This window comes from Perognathus longimembris, chromosome 20 (assembly GCF_023159225.1).
Source record: "Perognathus longimembris pacificus isolate PPM17 chromosome 20, ASM2315922v1, whole genome shotgun sequence".
Lineage (NCBI taxonomy): Eukaryota > Metazoa > Chordata > Mammalia > Rodentia > Heteromyidae > Perognathus > Perognathus longimembris.
Genome location: NC_063180.1, coordinates 18,561,403 through 18,583,161, shown reverse-complemented (window position 1 = coordinate 18,583,161; position 21,759 = coordinate 18,561,403). Strand labels below are relative to the sequence as shown.

The 21,759-nt window shown below is 49.1% G+C and overlaps 1 pseudogene; it reads right to left on the bottom strand.

Annotated features, from left to right (window-relative positions):
* Positions 1-19,064: 19,064 nt before the first annotated feature.
* On the bottom strand, positions 19,065-21,412 carry LOC125338940 (annotated as a pseudogene).
* Positions 21,413-21,759: the final 347 nt, after the last annotated feature.

Below are 21,759 nucleotides of genomic sequence, written 5' to 3'. Positions count from 1 at the left end.
GAGTAAGGCGTGTCCTCTCTGGACTTCTCTAGGATGAAGTGGGATGCCGAAATCCCTTCCTTGGCCCCCCATAATGTGTCAGGAACTGCAGGACAAAGATAACAAACGGGGAGACAGCTGGATGGTTGAATTAGTCTCAAAGGATTTAATTGGGAGGGGGTGTTATATAGTGGTAATGGCGGGAAAGGGAAGGACTTGGGCCATGGCTAAGCCGGGCTGCCCATCAGGTGATGTCATGAAACTTCCTTTGTGGGCTGGACAACCCTATCATGATGGCACACACGTGTTCGCCTCCCAGGGGAGCGGGGGGCTTCTTTTCTGGTTGAGGCCAGAAGGTGGGAGGGGCTCCCTCCCACACTGTCCCAGGGCTGGGGGAAGGGCAGCGTCTCACTCTTGGGGCCCTTCCCCCACCAAGGCCAAAACTGACCCCCCAACATAGAACTTTAAACATAACGTCAACAATAGAGTTTGCTATTCTTGTCTTATATGATCATGTGTATATAGCTGTTGAGCTATTGTGACCCACTGAGGGTCATTGTAACTGGGCTGAGGTGGTATCTCAGGGTTGTTTTTATTTGCATTTCCTTTACTTCCAGGGATGTTGAACATTTCCTCATATGTTTCTTTGCCATTTTTATCTCTTCTCCTGTGAAGTCTCTCTTTAGCTCCTTTGCCCATTTAATAATTGCTTTACTGGGTTTGAAGAGGGTTAGATTTTTGAGTTCTCTGTGGATGAAGGATATTACCCTTTGTTGCTGTGCTGGTGAAGATCCTTTCCCACATAGATGGCTGTCTTTCAAGTTCGGTGGCTATGTCCTTAGCTGTGCAGAAACTTTTTATATCTCTCCCCTATCTGTTGTGTCCCTGGGACTATATTCAGGAAGTTCCTTCCTGTGCCTATAAGTTCTAATGCCTTTCCTACTCTGTCCTTCAGTAGTTTCAAGGATTCAGATCTCATGTTGAGGTCCTTAATCAATTTTGAATTGATCTTGGTTCATGGTGATAGGCTAGGGTCTACTTTGAGTTTTCTACATATGGCTGCCCAGTTTTCCCAGCACCAGTAGTTAAAGAGGCTATGTTTTTTCCATTGTATGTCTTTAGATCCTTGTCGAATGTCAGCTGACTCTAAGAATGCGACTTTATTTCTGGGTCTTCTATACTATTCCGTTGGTCTTCAGGTCTGTTTTTATACCAACATCAGGCTGTTATTGTTAAGAGGGCTGTAAAGTAGAGATTGAAGTCTGGTGTTGTGATTAATTGCCTTTGCTATTCTATGTCTTTTGCTGTTCCATATGAATTTATGGGGTGTTTTCTCTATTTCAGTGAAGAATGTAGCTAAATCGTGATGGGGATTGCATTGAATTTATATAACATTTTTGGCAATATGGCCATTTTCACTATATTGATTCTGCCTACCCATGAGCATGGGAGGTCTTTCCATTTCCTTGTGTCCTCTTTGATTTTCGTTTTTAGATTTTTATAGTTCTCATTAAATAGACCATTCATGTCTTTAGATAGGTTAATCCCTAGGTAATTTATTCTTTTTTTAGCTATTGTAGATGGTATTATTTCCATAATGTCTTTTTCTTCCTGAACATGGCTGGTATACAGAAAAGCTGCTGATTTTTGTGGGTTGATTTTATATCCTGCTACTTTGCCAAAATGGTTTATTAGGTCTAGGAATTTGGGGACTGAGTTTTTGGGGTCCTTCAGATGTAAGATCATGTTATCTGCGAATAGGGATAGTTTGATTTCTTCTTTGCCAATGTGGATGCCTTTGATGCCCTCCTCTTGCCTTATTGCTATGGCTAGGGATTCCAGCCCTATGTTGAATAGAAGTGGGAAGAGAGGGCATCCTTGTCTTGTTCCTGAGTTTAGGGGAAATGGTTTTAGTTTCTCCCCATTTAATATGATGTTAGCAGTCGGTCTGTTGTAAATGGCTTTTATGATTTTAAAGAATGTTCCCTCCATTCCTGTTCTCTCCAGAGCTTTTAACATGTACGGGTGTTGTATTTTGTCAAAGGCTTTTTAGGCAAGGGCTGAGATGATGATGTGGTTCTTGGTCTTACCTCTGTTGATGTGTTCAATTATGTTTATTGATTTGTGGATGCTGAACCATCCTTGCATCTCTGGGGTGAAGCCTACTTGATCATGATGTATAATTTTCTTGATCAGTTTCTGGATCCTGTTAGGTAATATTTTGTTGAGGAGCTTTGCATCTGTGTTCATTAGTGATATTGGTCTGTAGTTCTCTTTTTTTGTTGGGTCTTTGCCTGGTTTGGGGATGAGTATAATATTAGCTTCATAGAATGAGTTTGGGATTTCTACCTCTGTTTCTATTTCTCGGAAGATATGGAGAAGTATTGATATTAGCTCCTCACTGAAGGTTTTATAGAAGTCATTGGTGAATCCTTCCGGGCCTGGGCTTTTCTTTGTTGGGAGGCTCTTGATTACCTTCTGTATCTCGCTGTAAGTTATTGGTTTATTTAGTAGATATATTTCTTCTTGATTCAGATTGGGCAGTTTATACTTCTCTAACAATTGATCCATTTCTGTAAAATTTTCGTTCTTTAGTGAGTAGAGGTTCTGGAAATAGTTCCTTATGATGTTTGAATATCCTGGGGAATTGTTATAATTATTCCGGTGGAGACCCTGATCTTATGGATATGAATCTCTTCTCTTCTTTTTTTTTTTTTTTTTTTTTTTTTGGTAAGTCTTGCAAGTGGTCTGTCAATTTTATTTATTTTCTCAAAGAACCAGTTTTTAGTTTTATTTATTTGTTGAATGGTCTTTCTATCCTCAATCACACTTAACTCCTCTTTAAGCTTTGTGATCACTCTCCTCCTAGTCGTTTTAGACTCAAATTTTTCTTGTTTCTCCAGATGTTTTAGCTGCATTGTGAGGTTATTTACCTGTTCTGATTCCATTCTTTTAATGTGTGCACTGAGGATAATGATCTTGCCCCTCAGCACTGCCTTAGCTGTATCCCATAGGTTTCTTTGTGATGTATTTTCATTGTCGTTGTTGTTGGGGATTATTATGGCCTTGGGAAGGCTGCCCAGCTTTGGGACAATGGAAGTCCCTCCCACCTTCTGTCCTCCACCCCTTGGGAGGTGAACACGTGGGTGCCACCATGATGGGGTTGTCCCGCCCACAAAGGGAAGTTTCATGATGTCACTTGATGAACGTGGTCCCTAGCCTATGACTGGTCCTTTGGCCAGCCCCCTTTCTTTCCCGCCATTACTTCTATATAAGTGCCCTTCCATATTAAAGTCTTTGAGACGCTTCCCACCACCGCAGCGTGTCCCTGATGCCTTCCTTTTCCCCTCCGCCCTTGGTAACATGTGGGGGGACTGGGAGGATGGGAAGCATCAGCAACCCTTCCTCAACTTAGCGCTTGCCCATGTGAGCACGCCTTTGGCCTTCCGCTGGCGGAGGGCCAGGCTGAGTGCTCTTTCATAGAGTTTGTGGTTACCATTCTCCCCGTGGGGGGGGGGGGGGGGGAAGGGATCGTCCAGATCCAACATAATGGCGCCCAGACAGGGACCGAATCGTATGGCCGAGAAGTTCGGGGTACAGTATCCCCACAGAATTGTGCTAAGTAGGGTTTTAGAGGAGGGTCCTGCCCATCCAGACGGGGCAGAAGCATGGAGACAAGACAGGCCAGACATGGGCTCGCGGGACGCGGCCAGAGAGTTGCCCCGCCGTGGCGATTTGGCGCCAGGCGGCGGAGGGAGCGGGGCGCGCCTCCCGCGGAAACGTGTCAATGCCGGAGTGAGAGGACGGTGACCCCAGGCTGGGGTCGGTTCTGCTCTGCACGCCCCGGGCCAGACGGCGGCAGGCACCTGCAGTGGTGCTTGAGAAGCAGTGGGTGGCCGAGCGCCGGAGCGGTTTGGCTTGGGCGGGCTGAGCGTGAGTACACTGGGCTCTGCGCCGCCCCGGGTTTGCGAGCTGTGTGCGCTGGGGCCCGCGTGGCCCCGGGCGGCACCAGGCGTCTTTTGCGGTAGCATTTGGGCAGCCGAGTGTGGCGGGCCGAGCACGGCGTGGCGGTAGCGCGGTTCCGCCATGTGGGAAGCTGTGGCATGGCGGCGGCAGAGCGTTGGGGATCGCTGCTGCTTTGGCCAGGCTTGTATTTACAGTGGCTGGGCTGGAGCCAGCAGCTTGCCTGCAGCCCCAGCCTGCGGATAGAGTTAAAAAAAAAAAAAAGGCGTGGCGTGCAGTTTAGGCCATGGGCCGGCGTCCCAGTTGGGGTGCGTGGGCGGCAGCAGCGGCGGCAGCAGCCCCGGAGTGGCTGGACCTGCTGCAGCCCGGCAAACTGCTTTATGCCCGCCGATGGTCGTTAAGCTCAGAAATTAGGGTGAGTTGGTTGAATCCTGATTTCTCTGACTTAACACACACGTGGAGCACAATGGGGCATGCCATATTGGAGGCGGGGCCCCACCCATTCCCCCCAGGTGAGGGGTGTGCCAGACTCCCCTGGGCTGGGCGATTGCGCTGCAGCTGAGAGAGGCAAGCACCCCGCTGTGCTTGCCTGCACGTTTTCTCTCTGTGTCAGACTTACAGCTGCAGACGGGGTTGGAACCAGGAAAGTCTCAAATTATAAACTAAAATGGAATATTAAAAGGAAAACAAAGAGTTTTGATACAACAATAGGTAATTTGATTGAACTTCCATGTTTACCAGTTCAAAGATGAAATCAACTGGAGTTTTTCTAGATGGATAAAAGGGTTTACTTGTCCACTGTGATTTAAAAATTGTCATGTTGGGAGTGTGTAATTAACAGGTTTCCCTTTTGTTTTTTATTCAACCACGTGGTTCTATAATGGGCAAATTAATATCATTTGCCGCTGGAATTCCAGAAAATTTAAATGGCCAATCAAAGCAATTTTAAAGAGCGCTCAGGTATTTGTGTGTGTGTGTGTGTGTGTGTGCGCGCGCGTGCGTGTGGTTGTTGGTAAGATTTAAAAGCATAACAATAGGTTTTCATCCCAATGTTCGATGCAGATAAAGGTGCCTATAAAAATTTCCATAAGGTTCAAATATGCAACATGTGGTAAAAGTACACCAGTATGTTATTTTATATTCAGTGTGTTTCCATAAGGTTCAAATATGCAGCATGTGGTAAAAGCACAATGGTATAAAATCAGTGTTATTTTATATTCAGTGTGTTAAAAGTTAAGTGTGCATCTAGTCTTAACAACTCTTGGCATAAATTAAGATTTTACCTTCCCATTTTTCTCTCCTGTGTTCTCATAAACTCTCAAGATCAAGGAATTGAGATTGCTTCATACAAATGTGACTATTAACCTCAACTTTCCTGACCCAGGATTAATATATTGCTTTATAGGATACAGGTGGACAGATGTGCTAGCCGCATGGACGGTGGCAGCCCATGGATACGGGAAGCTGCCACCACAGTCTGTTCCCAAACTGCCTGGTTTCACTACTAATGATTCTTTGCTCTCTCTCCCATTGGAAGCTGCTCGAATGATTTATGAGCCTTGTGAGGATGTGAATAGTTCCATCTTAACAGTTACTCCAGGTTAAATCACCATAGTTATGTTAGTGGTCACAGCTAGCCAGGTAAATTTTGTGATTAAGAAAGTCTTCGAATTTTGTGATTAAAAAAGTCTTTTCACCCTGCTTAAACCAGAAGGGCATCGATATACCAGAGCCAAAAATGTTGGAAAAAATTCTAAACACCCTAACCAATCTATATAGAAATCTTGCAGGCAACCCAGAGCAAGACATGAGTCGATCCAGAGATGCCACTGCAGCCTTGCCTAGAGTTCCCCATTGCATGGCATGGAACTTGCCAAATGGGGATGAGGGACGCAGTCACTTCCGAGACTGAGGATTCCACAATGCTTTAACCCTTTGCCCTTGGTTGTCATTTATCTGTGTTCTCTTTCACTTGCCAGTGGGATTCAATGGCGTGATTCAAGTTGATGGCATGTAAATCTCATGTTCTCTAAGTGTTATAGCCAAACCTTCACAAGCAGTTTTTGGTCAGTTCTCAACGAATTACAAATGGATTATCTCTGTTGTGTTTTTTCCTTGTTGCTCAATTGGTAATAAAAAGGGCTTGTAGGACTATGACTCCCTGGATAGTTCAAAGCCAGCCCGGGCAAAAGGAAAAAAATCTCTCCAAAATCCCACCTCCCAGTTAAAACAGCAAAGAGCCAGATTGAGAGCTCAACCACAGAGAGCGAGCAAAAGGCTGAAGCAACACCGTGACTCAAGTGGTAGAGCACTAGCCTTGAACAAAAGTGCTCATGGACAGTGCCCAGGCCCCGAGTTCAAACGCGGATGGGAAAATACAATTCCAGCCACAAACGTTAAAATTCCTGGGACTTAGCCAGTCCAGGAGACGGAAAGGTGGAATGGAGTGAGAGGAGAATGGTGCCATATTATCCTAAAGGGAGCTGCCTTGTTTCACCCTTTCAAAATGGATCAGAGCCGGGAAATCGAGAGAGATAATTCCTGTCCATTTTCTTCTTTTCTGCCAGTTGTATATAGGTGTATATATATATATATATATATATATATATATATATATATATATTTATTTATTTATTTATTTTGCCTCTGACTGGCTATGCCAAACCAGTTTTCTATCATTAAACACTTCTTTCAGTCGTTTCTCCTTACTCGTTCACTTTACAATTGGGTTTATGCTCCAAAAGGGAACTGTTCCTGGCTTATGCCCAGGGTGTGTTCTATGCCATTCATGCCAACCAGCTCTGAGAACTTGTCAATACTTTGTCTGACCTTTTCAAAAGTGTCTTTCGACAGAGTAACATCTCTTGCTGAGATCACCAATTGGAAATTTGCCATTCACAGTCGTCACCCTAACACAGGCCTTGGGAAGGCTGCCCAGCTTTGGGACAATGAAAGTCCCTCCCACCTTCTGGCCTCCACCCCTTGGGAGGTGAACACGTGGGTGCCACCATGATGGGGTTGTCCCGCCCACAAAGGGAAGTTTTGTGATGTCACTTGATGAACGTGGTCCCTAGCCTATGACTGGTCCTTTGGCCAGCCCCCTTTCTTTCCCGCCATTACTTCTATATACGTGCCCTTCCATATTAAAGTCTTTGAGACGCTTCCCACCACCGCAGCGTGTCCCTGATGCCTTCCTTTTCCCCTCCGCCCTTGGTAACATGTGGGGGGACTGGGGGGATGGGAAGCATCAGCAACCCTTCCTCAACTTAGCGCTTGCCCATGTGAGCACGCCTTTGGCCTTCCGCTGGCGGAGGGCCAGGCTGAGTGCTCTTTCATAGAGTTTGTGGTTACCATTCTCCCCGTGGGGGGGGGGGGAGAAAGGGATCGTCCAGATCCAACAGTTGTGACTTATGAATTCATTAATTTCTTCCTTAATTTCCTCTGTAACCCAATTGTTAGATAATAGTGAGGGATTTAGCCTCCAAGTATTTGTGTAGTCTCTGTGTCATCCTTTGTTATTGAGGGTTACCTTGATTCCACTGTGATCAGATAAAATACATGGGATAATGCCAATATTCTTGTCAATACTCTTGTATTTGCTGAGATTCTTTGTTTGGACTATGACATGATCTATTTTGGAGTATGTTCCATGGGCTGCTGAGAAGAATGTGTATTGGGTCTCTGTAGGGTGAAACACTCTGTACAGATCTGTCAGATCGATGTAGGATATGGTGTTACTTAGGTCTTCGGCTCCCTTGCTAATCCTCTGTGTGTTGGATATATCTCTTGGAGAGAGTGGAGTATTAAAATCTCCCACTATGATTGTATTTTGGTCTATCTTGTACTGGAGTTCTGAAAGAAATTGTTTGACATATTTAGGGCCTTTTTTGTTCGGTGACTATAAATTTATCACCATGATATCTGGACGTGGGGCTTCAATTCCACGTCCCCCCCCCCTTTTCGGGGGAGATGACAAGCCCCAAATTGTGAAGGACACTCGGCTCTACTTCTCCCACCAGCAGGAGGGGTGGAGCGTGTCCCTGTCGGGCTAAGCCAAGCTGAGGCAGGGCTGCCAAAACCCCCGGTCCCAATCCCTCTCACGTGTAAGAGCAGACGCCGACACGAAGATCTCGGGGTGCTGGTCTGATGAACTGCCAGCCTCAAATTTATTCAGAAGGAGGGCAGAAGAATTTATTACAGTGGTGACGGCAGGAAGGAGGGGGACTTGGGGTGACTAGCTGGAAGTTAGCGATTGGCTGAACTGGGCTGTTCGACAAGCGTGGCACCCTGGGACTTACCTCACGGGCTGACGTCATATCCCAATAGAATCACCCCTGGGCCCTGGCGGCGCCATCTTTGAGGCATCCACATGGATCCGAGATCGAGACAGGAGGCAGGGCTGGTCCAGTACTACTTCCGGTTTTGGACCCGAAAGGCATAGGAGTGGCTTCCAGCCATGCAGCCCCAGGGCAGGAAGAGGGGAGGGTCAGTCGGGGACCACCCCCTCTAAGTATACAGCCAGAATCCCCAGAACTCCTTCTCTTTTATTTTTTGAACAGCAGGAGGCACCTTACTCGAGGGCATGCCATGTCTTAGGTTGCCTCCCCCATGGGAGGTCTTACCCAACCTGGGCTAAAACGCACTAGCACTTCAGGCTGACCTACCTGCAGGGTGGCTAGCCCGATGGGAGAACACAGGGAGAGTGGGATTGGCATTCGAAAGAATGCCCTGATGTTTCTGCCTCATGCCTGAGGGCCCCGGCCAGTAGCAGATTCTAATGGGCATTATGACTAACCTCGTGGGGTTCCCATCAGACTTCCACCTTTAAGTAAAGGTGTTTGGCTTGACCAATGTCTCTGGAAAGCCGACAGAAGCTGGTCCTTGGAAAATTTTAAATTATTTAATGTAAACATCGCTGTCCTCAGCTGGTCATGTGGGCTTCCCCCCCCTTTTTGTTTTTATAATTGATCCTTCAGGGTCTTATTATGCCTCTCAATTATGGCCTGACCCTTTGGGTTGTATGGTATTCCAGTGGTATGTTTAATATTCCACATCTGGAAAAAGGCCTGTAAAGGCCTGCTGATAAAAAAAAAAAAAAGTTCCATTATCTGTCTTCACTGGTAGGGGAAACCCCAGTGTAGCAAAACATTATAAGAAGTGGCTCTCAGCATGCGGGGCCCTTTCACCCGAATGGGCAGTTGGCCAGCGCACGTGTGAGTGTCTATGGACATAAATATATATTTTAACCTTCCAAAAGGAGCATAGTGAGTTACATCAGTTTGCCAGATAACATTAGGCTTGAGACCTCTGGGGTTGACCCCAGGAGATTGCAGAGGAGGGACTTGCAGAAAGGGCATACATGACTTGCAAGTCCTTATAATCTTTTTTTAAATCCTTCACAGGAACTGAAGGGAATCCCTGATGCAGCCCTCTCCAGATTAAATGCGTATGCTCATGGAGTCCTTGGACCATTTGAAGATTTTGAGGCTGTAAAACAGCCATAGCTATAATAATCCCATTAATGGCCAGATGATCAGCCGCTTGATTACCTTGCAACAGGTTCCCAGGTACTCCTTGGTGTCCGCAAAAGTGCTGTAAGAATATAGGCTCAGCCCGCTCTTTTAACAGAGACCTGACTTGGATCATCAGAGAGCTGATTGGGTTTTCATCTATTTTAATATATGAGTACACTAGTTTGGTAACAAATTAACCACATACAAACTGTCAGAAAACAGGTTCCTTGGCTGTTTGACATGGGTCAGTGCCAGGGCAACTGCATATAGCTCCTTAAACTGCACAGACCGGGTAACTGCTTCAAAATAATGGGTGTTTCCTTTCCCATCGGCAGGGGGGAGGCAAAGCATACCACCATGGAGACCCCGACCTTCCTCCATCTGTAAAAACATTTGCAGCCTTGACAAGAGGCCTGGTAGAGAAAAGCACAGGTGGGGTCCATTGCAGCCTGGAAAATGAGGTCACCCACCTCAAAGTTTCATAATGGCAATCTAACTTCCCCATAAAACCCTCCAAGGCACTAGACACCCAGTCATGGTTCCTTCTGACCCATTCAAAATCTGACAGCCGGTAAGGAATGGCTAGTACATCGGGATCGCACCCATAATGCCTCAGGGAGGTATCCCTGCCCTTAATTATCAAGTCAGCTAGCTGGTCCAGCTGGGAATAAACTCTGGGAGCTCCTCCCACCGATGCATGCACCCACTGAAGTGGCTTGCCTGACTGGGTAATAGCAGCTGAGGAAAGCTCAGACCCAGGGAGGATCCAAAGGCAGAGGGGACAATCAGGCTTGTAGCACACTAGCTGTGCCATATTTAGGGCCATTTGGATTTTCTGGACTGTTAGTTGAGGTGATGGAGTTATCGTAATAACATCAGTGGGCGCTTTGCCCTTTAAGGATTCATGGAGCTGAAGCAGCTCCTCTGTAGGCAGGTGAAGCCAGGGTCTTAACCAGTTAATCTCACCCAACAGTCTCTGCATCTCCACCAAAGTATAAGATGACTGGAAGGATAACTGGGGTTTAAGGGGACAAACAGAGTCTAGTTTAAGTTCTGCCCCCAAGATCTTAAAGGGGAATACCTTCTGAACCTTGTCACTGGCTATATGCAGTCCTCCTCTTTGTAGGAGTGTTTGTAGTTCCCTATAGGCATTGTCCAGCACTTGGGCATCTGCTGCCCCAATAATGATGCCATCCATATAGACATATAGAATAATATCTGACTGGCTCTGAAGAGGTTGAAGGACTTGTGACACATAATGCTGACAAAAGGCTGGACTACTAGCCATGCCCTGAGGTAAGACTACCCACTCATACCTCTGGTCTGGCCCCTGGTAGTTAACTGAGGGCACAGAGAAAGCAAACTTTTCACAGTCCTCGGGGTAAAGGGGAATGGAAAAGAAACAGTCCTTGATGTCAATTATAATGAAATTCAGATCCCCAGGAATGGAGGGATCCATGGCAGCCCCTGTAAAGGTGTGTCTGCGGGGATTATCCACTCATTAATTTTTCTTAGGTCCTATACCATCCTCCATTTACCTGAGGCCTTTTGTATAAGAAATACAGGGCTGTTCCAAGGGCTCAGCGAAAGTCTAATATGCCCTAGGGACAGTTGTTCTGATATTATTTCCTTTAATCTCTCTAACTTGTTTGAGGGGAGTGGCCACTGTTCCACCCACACCAGAGTACCCAGGAGCCATCGAATGGCAGAGACGGTAGGAACAGTGGCCTTTAGAATTGGGGGTGAGGCCCTGTAGAAGAAACGGAGGCCTCCCGCCCCGAGGTCTCAGAAGGAGGCACTCCCTGATGGCCACTAGAGCCACCTGACAGGCCATGGCCTGTCGTGATTGAGGCCTCAGCCTTCCCTAAGATGTCCCGTCCTAGCAGATTATCTGGTAAGCCTGTCATTATCAGGGGAAGCACTTCTCCCTTATTACCGTCCATATCATCCCAGGCAAGCCATTTCCTAGTTACTTCACTCTCAGCTTTGCCCCCCACTCCTGCCATCTGGGGCCTGGAGATCAAGTCCCACCATGGAGGAACCTCCTCCTTTCTTAATATAGTCCGGTCAGCTCCGGTATCAATTAGGCATCGGAACCTTTTTCTGGCTATAGTAACCTCCATATTTGGCCTAATTTCTGGGACTATCGGGACTGCCCAGAGAGGCCCCAGGCTAGTCACTAGGCCAGTCGCCGGGTTGGTCACAGGGCTGGTCGCTAGACTGGTCGCCTCCTTTGGGTGACGGGGCTGGAGGGTGCCCCACTGCTAGTTGAAAGGCTTCCCCCCAGCATCAAACCTGGACTTGCACTTGTTTTGCCAATGATATCCCTTCTTGCACCGGGGGCACCTTAGTCTGGCCTGAGGGTCGTCCTGATTAGGCACTAGGTTTTACGGAGCCTGAAGGACACTCTCTCCTGAAATGGCCGTGGCCACCACACCTGTAACAGCGTCCTCTGCTTACCTCATTGACCAGGACAGGAGCGGGATCCTCAGCAAGTGAGGCAGTCAGTGCCTGTGTCTGGCAGACTGAGTACTGAGATGCCAACAGGCAAATATCCAGCTTTCTAGAGGCCTATCCTTCATTCCTGCACAAGCTAGTGTGGTCTAGGTTCATTCTGTCCCACACCAGGGCCCTGACAAGTTCATCCAGCTGGGACCCAGGAGCCTTCTCCTGAATACTTCCCTCCATCCTCTCAACAAAGGAGGCAATGTCCTCTGTTGTCTCTTGAGTAACTACTAGTGTCGGGGTCTTTTGGGGCTCTCTCCCTAAGTATCTCCATGCCATCATCCCCAGGGTCCACACCCATCCCCGACAGGGGGTGGGAAGAGGGACCTGTTGAAAGTTTGTAACATATGGATTGGCGGGCCCAAACAGCACTTCAAAGGTTATGGGGATTGGGGGCTTGGCTGCTTGATATCTCTCCGCCTGGGCATAGCATGCATTCCTAAAAGAGGCACACCATCGCAGGTACTCTTTTCTAGGAAGCAGGGTCTGACCTAAGCTCCTCCACGCCTGTGCGGTGGAAAACCGATGGTTCAGGCCACGGAGGAGGATGTGAGCCAAAGAAGAGCTCAGTCCCTTTTCAGCGACCACTGTTCTAAGATCTCAAAATTCCTTGACTTCCCCAGGTTCCCAACCGATCGTGATGCTTCCCACATCAAAATCTACCATGTCGTCCATGCTTGGTAAGAAGTACAGCAGCGGCTGCGGCGGTGGTGGTGGTGGCTGCGGCGGCAGTGCAGCGGGCTTTCTCGGGTTCAGGGCAGAGTGTCCGGTGGGGAGGGGTGGAGCGGTGGCAGAAGCTGCCGGCTACCCAACTCCCCCACAGCGTGTCCCGGGAATGTGGCATCTAGCCCAGGATCCTGGAAGCCAGGCTCATAATCGAGATGGAGCCAATGCCCATCTGTGGGGCCCATCGGGACAGGGCATTGAGCCCTCCTCCTGCGGATCCTCGGGAGGGCCACCTCCCTCCCCCTCAGGGCTCTCCTTTGCAGCCCCCGCCCGACCCAATGGATGCTCTCCTGTGGAAAAGCAAGCTTTAAGAGAGGTGATGATTGGGAAGATCACAAGAGGGAGTCGTCTCCCAACTCCTCTTCCTTGCCATCCAGCTCCGTCCCCAGTCGGTCCCAGGTTTCCCACGAGAATGGGTTGGCTTTAACCAACCATGGGACGTCCAGGGTCAGCTTCTCCCAAATCTACTTGGTGGCAGAATCTGAAATAGTCTGTCCAGTATTTTTTAGCATGAACTGTAATATCTTAACAGTCAGTTCACTCCACTGGCTTTGCGTTTGCCCCATCTGGATGGGCACGCCCTACCCCTGAAAGACGAATTACTCAGCATAGCCTGTGGGGTTATTAAACCCCAAAATCACCAGCCATGCATTCCTTTGCCCCGCAACTGGACACCAATTTGTGGTGCTTCAATTCCACGTCCCCCCCCTTTTCCGGGGGAGATGCCAAGCCCCAAATTTTGAAGGACACTCGGATCTGCTTCTCCTGCCAGCAGGAGGGGCGGAGCATGTCCCTGTCGGGCTAAGCCAAGCTGAGGTAGGGCTGCCAAAACCCCCGGTCCCAATCCCTCTCACATATAAGAGCAGACACAGACACGAAGATCTCGGGGAGCTGGTCCGATGAACTGCCAGCCTCAAATTTATTCAGAAGGAGGGCAGAAGAATTTACTACAGTGGTGACGGCGGGAAGGAGAGGGACTTGGGGTGACTAGCTGGAAGTTAGCAATTGGCTGAACTGGGCTGTTCGACAAGAGTGGCACCCTGGGACTTCCCTCAGGGGCTGATGTCAGACCCCAATAGAACCACCCCTGGGCCGCCGCGTCGCCATCTTGGAGGCATCCATGTGGATCTGAGATCAAGACGGGAGGCAGGGCTGATCCAGAACTACTCCTTCCAGTTTCAGACCCGGAAGGCGTAGGAGTGGCTTCCAGCCATGCAGCCCCAGGGAAGGAAGAGGGGAGGGTCAGTTGAGGACCGCCCCCTCTATGTATACAGCCAGAATCCCCGTATCTGGATTCTGGATTTTTCCTTATATTTAAATGTAGTGCCCTTCATTTTCTTTTTCAACTAATTTTAATGAGAAGTCTAGTTTGTCTGAAATCAGGATGGCTACCCCTGCCGTTGTGGTAGCTGTGTTTGCTTGGAAGATCCTGCTCCATCCTTTAATTCAGAGCCTCTTTTTGTCCCTTGCTGCAAGATGGGTCTCTTGTAGACAACAGATAGCAATTTTTTGTTTATGGATCCACTCTGTCAGTCTGTTCCTGATTATCAGAGAATTTATACCATTTATATTCAAAGAAATCATGGATAGGTGTGGTTTTTGTCCTTCCATTTTCCTGTTAGGCTGTTTTTTCTCCCTTCTTTCTTGTCTTTATTGAGCTGCTCTTCCTGTTGGGCTCTGGCTATTATAGTTTCTTTCTGTTTCTGTCTGGGGATCCTATACGTTTCTGTTGGGTGGGGTTCCCCTCTTAGAATTCACTGTAAGGCTGGTTTTGTACTCACATAATCCTTTAGTTCCTCTTTGCTATGGAAAGATCTAATTTTGATGGGTATCTAATTCTGGGTTGGCAGTTGTTGTCCTGGAGGACTTGAATTGTGTTTTTCCAGGCACTTCATACGTTGTAAGTTTGTGTGGAGAAGTCTGCCATGATTCTGATCTTTTTTCCACTGTAATATAGTTCTTTCTTCATTTTGGCTGCGTTCAAAATTTGCTCCTTATTGTTGAGATCTGAGGCCTTGATTATAATGTGTCTGGGGGAGGATCTTCTAGGGTCTAGTCTCCCAGGTGACCCATATGCTTCTGTTATTTGGGTGAGGTTTTCCCTTTTGAGATTGGGGAAATTCTCTGTAATAATTCTATTGAATATGTGTTGTATAACTCTGCTCTGGTACTCCTCTCCTTCATGTATTCCGATTATGCACACATTATATCTCTACTCCCTGTCCACTATCTCCTAGATTAGTCTGTCCCGCATTTTGACAGTTTCTTAGAGTGCGGTAATCTTCTGATCCTTATCAGCTGAATCATCATCCAAAAGAGAGACTCGAGATTCAAGATGATCAATTCTTTGTGATGTGGCTTCGAGTGTGGTTTGCATTGAGGTGAGTGAGCTGTTTATGGTTGCCAGATCAGCTCTCATTGTGGTAATTTCTTTTTTTAATGAGTTGTGTTGTTGAATCTATTTTTTTCGTGCATTTTGTTTCTCAGGATGTTAAGGTCTTCTTTAATGGAGGAGTAGACTGTATCCATTTTTGCTTCCATTTTCTTCTTGACTTCCTGAAGGTCCTCCGCGACTTCCATTCTAAACTCCTGGAATTGTTTTCGGAATTCGTTCCTGAGGCTTTCGATCATTTCGGATATCTCAGCCTCAGTTGTTTTTTTATTTTCCATCTCCGCTTCGGTCATACTGCTTTTTGGAGCTGGCAAGTTAGCTTGACCTTTCCTAAAATTTGTAATATTTCTTTGTGATGTATGCATCTGGAACTTTTGCACTTTCAGGGGCCTGCAGGTGGTGGCCTTGGCTTGGCTTAATGCTGGTTCCTGCTGGTCCATCAGCGAGGACTTGTTTGTACTGGCTCTGTGTTTGAGTTCGGCTGTTGAACCTTACTGCCCTATGGGTGAGCCTGACTGTCTCAGTTGTTGCCGACGCCCTCATCGCAGTTAGGGGTGGGTAGGTTCTGTGGCTTACTATGGAGGACCGTGCTCTGCCACTGCGTTCTGCTGACCCTTGTGGGCCCCTGTTGGGGATTCCTGGGTCGCTGAGTCAGCGTGGCATGGAGACTTTTCTCTTCATTGATTCTTTCCCCTCTAGTTGCTGTGGGTCAAGAGAGCTCACCTCTCAGATTGAGTATTGCGGCTGAGGGATGGCTCATCCACCTGTGCAGAGTGTGTCAGAGCAAGTGTTACTCTTGAGGGTTGGCCTGCCCACCTGTGCTAAGTGCGCCTATCAGAGCAGGCATTGCTGCTGAGGGGCAGCATGACCAGCTATGTTCTCCCACGGGGTGTGGGCATGAGATAATCCTACTGGAGGGCTAGCATACTGACCTACATTGGCCCTCTGAGGGGGTGCATCCATGTGAGCTCTTGTGCTTCTTTTCTTTGGGAGGTCACACTGTCCTGGATTGTTGGAAGGGACTTGTGCCCTCTCATGAATCTACTGTGGGAGCACTATGCATGGTCCCAAGCAGGTTCAAGTGTCTGGGCATGGGTTGGTGCTCACACACTCTCTGCGCCCATGCTGGGGGGGGGGCATGTGCTCGGGCCCAGGTGACCCTGCTGGGCTGGTATTGCACACCAGCAAGCCTGTGACTGTTGTTTTAAAAGTCCACGCAGACCAGGGTGCCTCAAGTGGTGGTCAAATGCCTACCAGATTCTGGATCCCTGCTGGGGGGGGGCTGGTGTGGACAGATTCAGGCTGCTCAGCTGGGTATGGGGGGACACTGACCTAAGGTGCCTCTCGGCCATTTTGTTGGACACTGCTCCACCGCTGCTAGCTCCTGTGTCCTCCCAGGAGTTGTAGGGTCCTAGAGCCGCCAGATATGGGGCTCTTTTGTTCCCTCCGGATGGGAGGGGGAGGGAAGGAGCTCTACCTTCTTTGTCAACTTGTGATGAGCTCTACATAAGGTTTAGGGTCTCTTCCAGAGCTGATCTCCCATTGGGGGGGTGGGGGGATGGGGAACTTACTGGTCCTGGATTGTGAGTGTGTCCCATGCTGCTGTGGGCTTTTCTGAGCCAGGGTATGGCAAGCTATCATTTGGTGGCAGCGTCCCAGCTCTCCACATCCTTGGCACCCAGTACCTCTGCTGTTATTGTCTGGTCCCAGCCATTCAGTCCTGCACCACTGTCTGCCTCAGTCCAGTCTGCTCGCAGTCTGGGGCCCATGGAGCTCCTCCTCTCTGGTCTCTGCACTCACTGCAGGACTTTTCTGCTGTTGCTTCTGTGGTCACTGACGATCTGTGGTCCCCTTCGCTGGCACTGGAGACGCGTTCCCAGACTGGCCCTGTTCAGGCCGGGGTGGGTAAGGTACCCTGGAGATTTTCCGGCTCTGGGCAGATTATAGGCTTTTCTTTCTTTGTTCTTTTTCATTTTCTTTGTTTCTCTGTTTGTTCTGGTTGTTGGGTTTGCTGGTCTCGTGACAGGGCATTGGGTGTTGGAGTTCCCATCTCACTATTTGTTTGGAGCAAGTTGGGGTGTCTCACTATTGTGACAGCACCATCTTGCTCCTCTCACTTTAATTATGTCATTCAAAGCTTTTGTGCTTTCTCTTGGAATTTTCCTCTATCTCCGTCTCCCTCTCTGTTCTCATCTCTCTCTCATGGCGCTTGAATTCAAAACCTGCTAGCACTCTACCACTAGAGCCCCACCTCCACTCTCAGCTTTTTGTTGGTTCATTGGAGGGAAGAGACTCCAGACTTTTCCTGCACAGGCTGGCTTTGAACAGGGATCCTCAGCTCTCATCCTCTTGAGTAGCCAGAATGACAGGCCTATGGAGAAGCAGCCCTCAGCAAGGACTTCCTAAGCCTTAGCATGCCTCTCATCTGCAGAAGATTCCCGAGCCACGCACAAACTCTTTGCTTAGGTTGTATGACAAGAGATCATCAGACACCTGATATAAACGTGACACACAAAATTCCTTTAATAAATAAGAACTGATTAGTTTTTATTACTGCTCACACCGGAAAAAATGCCTTTTCTGGCATTCCAGATTGGAAGCACCCATCTTCAGCAAGGTCAGCAATCTGGCCTGTCTGCCCTTCCCATCTGACAATCAGCCCCTCACATCTTCCCAACCCTCCTAGTGGCCCAGGGCCCTCTCGCCCCCTCTGCCCCTCATCACCTCCTTTCCCTCTCCACTGGCACAGCCCTGGTCTCAGCATGGCTGGAAGATTATAGTATAGGTTGATGGGATTGTGGCAATGCCCACATGTTTGGGGGACACGTCGATGACTTGGGCAGCCTGGGTGAACTTGAAGCAGAAGTTCTGCATGATGGTGGTGAGGAAGAGAAAGAGCTCCATTCTTGACAGGCCTTCTCCAAAACAGTACCGCTTTTCTACAGAAGAGAGGAGGCAGGCAGGGCTGAAACCAACTCTATTTGTGAGCTAATCCCCAAACCCCAAGTCCCCAGATGTGTTCTCTAAGTGTGGGGCAGGGAAAGCTGTAAAATTCTAGCCTCCTCTCTGAGCCTGGGTTTCCCTAGTTCATGAGGGTGCTGGGTGTTGTCCTTGAGTTTTTCTCCTCCAAGCTGGAACTATAGGACTTGAGCCACAGCCCCAATTACACTACAATTTTTGGTCAGTCATGGAGCTTGAACTTAGGGCCTGGGTGTAGCACTGAGCTTTTTCACACAAAGCTAGTAATCTACTACTTTGAGCTCCATGGCACTTCCAATTTTCTGGTGCTACAGTAAAGCTAAGAGTCTCACGGACTTTCCTTCCCCAGGCTGGATTCCAACTGGGATCCTCAGATCTGAGCCTCCGGAGTAGCTAGGATGGCAGCATGAGCCACAGACAATGTGGCTACCTCACTCTGTTCTTGATTTTCCTCATTTCTGAATGAGCTTTGAGAATCCCATTTCTTTTGCCTGCCACCCAACAGGATGTTTGGGAATTACGATGGGTTTCAGGTAGGGGAACACACACTAGATCCAATAGGACCTTCCAATCAGGGGAAAGGCACTAATGATTTTGTGGTTCAGAGAGGGCCTGGCACACTCAGCTGTCCCTTTGCGGTGAGCCGTGGCCCAGTGGCCATTGCTGGTCACTCACCAAGGGAAAAGGGGACAAAAGCATCATTCTTCTTTTTTTTTTTTTTTTTTGGCCAGTCCTGGGCCTTGGACTCAGGGCCCGAGCACCGTCCCTGGCTTATTCCCGCTCAAGGCTAGCACTCTGCCACTTGAGCCACAGCGCCGCTTCTGGCCGTTTTCTGTATATGTGGTGCTGGAGAATCGAACCTAGGGCCTCGTGTATCCGAGGCAGGCACTCTTGCCACTAGGCTATATCCCCAGCCCCATAAAGCATCATTCTTCTTAAACCGTCCACTGTCATCCAGGAAGTGGTGAGGGTTGAAATCCCGGGGGTTAGAGAAGAACTTGGGGTCTTTAAGCACACAGCCCAGCATGGGGAACACTTTGGTACCCTGAGAAGAAAAGGAGTAAGGGAAAGTGAGAAAGACAGATGGAAGATGAATGTGATGAAAGCCCCCTTGGACAAGGTGGGGGAGCAGGGATGGAGTCAGGGGAGAGGAGGAGGGAGAGAGAGGATTCAGGGACCATGAGGTTAAGGTCTCTGTGAGTAAGTAGAAGTTCCTCCTCTCTGCAGTGGTGAAGGGTAGGAGTTTTCAGGGTGAAGGGTGACGGTTTATGAAACTTGGAGAGTGAGGGTGCAGCAGGAGTGGGAGATGAGGTGTGGAGGAGGAATTGAGGGTAGGCAGGAGTGGAGGGTGAAGGGTGTGGACAGTGAGGGGGTTGCAGGGGTGAAGGGGAACCCAGGAAAGATCTGTCCGGAAAAAGAACCAACCCCAGTGACCTGATGCCACTCTGACCCTTTTGGAGAGGTATTATAGGTTGGTTGAGCCCCGGGTCACCCACCCTTGGCCCCACCCTCTCCCTCCTGGCACCCACCTCTCGTGTCCCGAAGCGCCTGTATGAAGAAGCTCTCAACCTCCTGGATGCATTCCTCAATGCCACGCTTGCCCATGCCAAAGTCCCGCAGTGTGGTGATGGAGAAGCACCTCAGCTGATTGGCGCGCTCCCCATCGCTGAAGGCCACAACTGGGCAGTGGGAAGAGGAAAGATCAGAACCCATGACCTCCAAAGTGTGTGGGGGCCAGGACCCACAGAGCACCCTGGGGATTCTGGGGAAGCTGGAGGCCTGGAGGCCAGGCTGTGCAAAGAGCAAGAGAAAGGAGAGGAGCTCTATGGATGTAAGAGTGAGCAAGGGAGCCAGGAAGAAACCCCAGAGTCAGGGCCAGAGATCTGCAGATCATCGGTAAAGAGACAGGGAAGGGGAGATAGCCCCCCTCCCTCAGAGAGGGAGGGAGTAAGGAGAGAGGAAGAGAGAGGGGAGAGGCAGAAAGGTGGGAGAAGACTTTTGAAATGGATGGAAATGAGGGAAGTGACTGCTTTCTGTCCACAGAGAACTGGAAGCAAGAGAGAAAGACACTGGGACGGTCTGAGGCAAGCCAGAAGCTTAAAACATCCAGAGGAGACAGGCTGGGGAAACTGAAGCCACTAAGCCCTCCAGTCCATGGCCCATAGGCTCACCGTAGCCTTGGAAGAGCCAGTCGAAGGTGGCCAGCTCCCCATGCCCGCTGAACTCCTCAGCCTGATCCACCAGCACCTCCTTCACCCCATCCTGGCCACACAGCACCACGACCCTGTGAGGGCCCAGGTGAACCATGAATACGGGGCCGAAGCGATGGCTCAGCTGGGAAAGGGTGGAATGGGAAAAATTTTAGGAGCAAGCTGGGGTGCATTGGCTTCCCCCCCACTCCCCGCCAAACCCTGGGAAAGTGAAGAGATTGAATATTCCCACATGTGGTCTAATCCTGCTCAGGACCACACCTACTCACCCACCCACCCACATAAGTGGGCATGTGCACGTATGCACACCCACACACACACACACACACACACACACACAAACACAAACACACACACAAACCCATTTTTATTATTTGGTACCTGTCCTGGGGCTGGAACTTGGCAACTGGGCTTTGTCCCTAAGCTCTTCAGCTCAAGGCTAGCACTCTACCACATTGGGCCATAGCCCCACTTCTAGTTTTCCAGTGGCTCATTGTCTCACAGACTTTCCTGACGGGGCTGGCTTTGAACCACAATCCTCAGATGTGAATCTGCTGAGTAGCTAGGATTAGAGAGATCCATGGTATCCCAATAGAAATGGGCTTCTAAAGATTCCTAACACATCCTCTCCCCACAAAAAGAATTCCCTGTTTAAGACTCTGCCTTGGGCTTGGAATGTGGCCTAGTGGTAGAGTGCTTGCCTAGCATGCATGAAGCCCTGGGTTCCATTCCTCAGCACCACATAAACGGAAAAAGCCGGAAGTGGTGCTGTGTCTCAAGTGGTAGAGAATTAGCCTTGAGCAAAAAGAAGCTCAGGGACAGGGCTCAGGCACTGAGTTTAAGCTGGAGGACTGGCAAATAAAATAAAGACTCTGGTTCACGCAGTCTGTGGTCAACGCCCCTGCCCTGTGGATCTGGGCCCATCTGTCCCCCCACCCCATCCCACCGCCTCCCAGCCCGCCGCACCTTCATGAGAGAGTCGTACATCTGCTCCTTGTTATGCTGCAGATAGTTTCCAAGGAAAGGCAATGGCGTGGGCCTGGAGGCAGCTTTCCAGAGAGCTTCCTCTGCCACCAGACAGACATCAACACCAGGACAGTCAGACAGGCCAGCACGGCCACCAGCAGCATGTCTGAGGCCAGCATGGTGGCAACCAGGATGCCACTCAGATGGCGGTGGCTGAGCCAGCGTCTCGGCTGCCTTTATACTCTGTGGGACTGAAGGCTGGCCTTTGGCCTGGGTACAAAACTGTCTCATTTTCCTTGAATACGACCTCTTCCCATGAATCCCTGACCGTGCACCCCACCGAGTTTGAGACACAGCCAGCGACCAGGGAGGGGAGGATCTCAGAGATTAACAGGGAAAAGGCTGGATGTGTGGCACTTGAGGATGAAGTACCCAAGACTGTGGATCCACTACCTCCAAATCTTGGGTAGAGTTCCTTGAGCTTTAGATCGAAGGTCTCTCAGGCCAACAACACCGAAAGCATGGG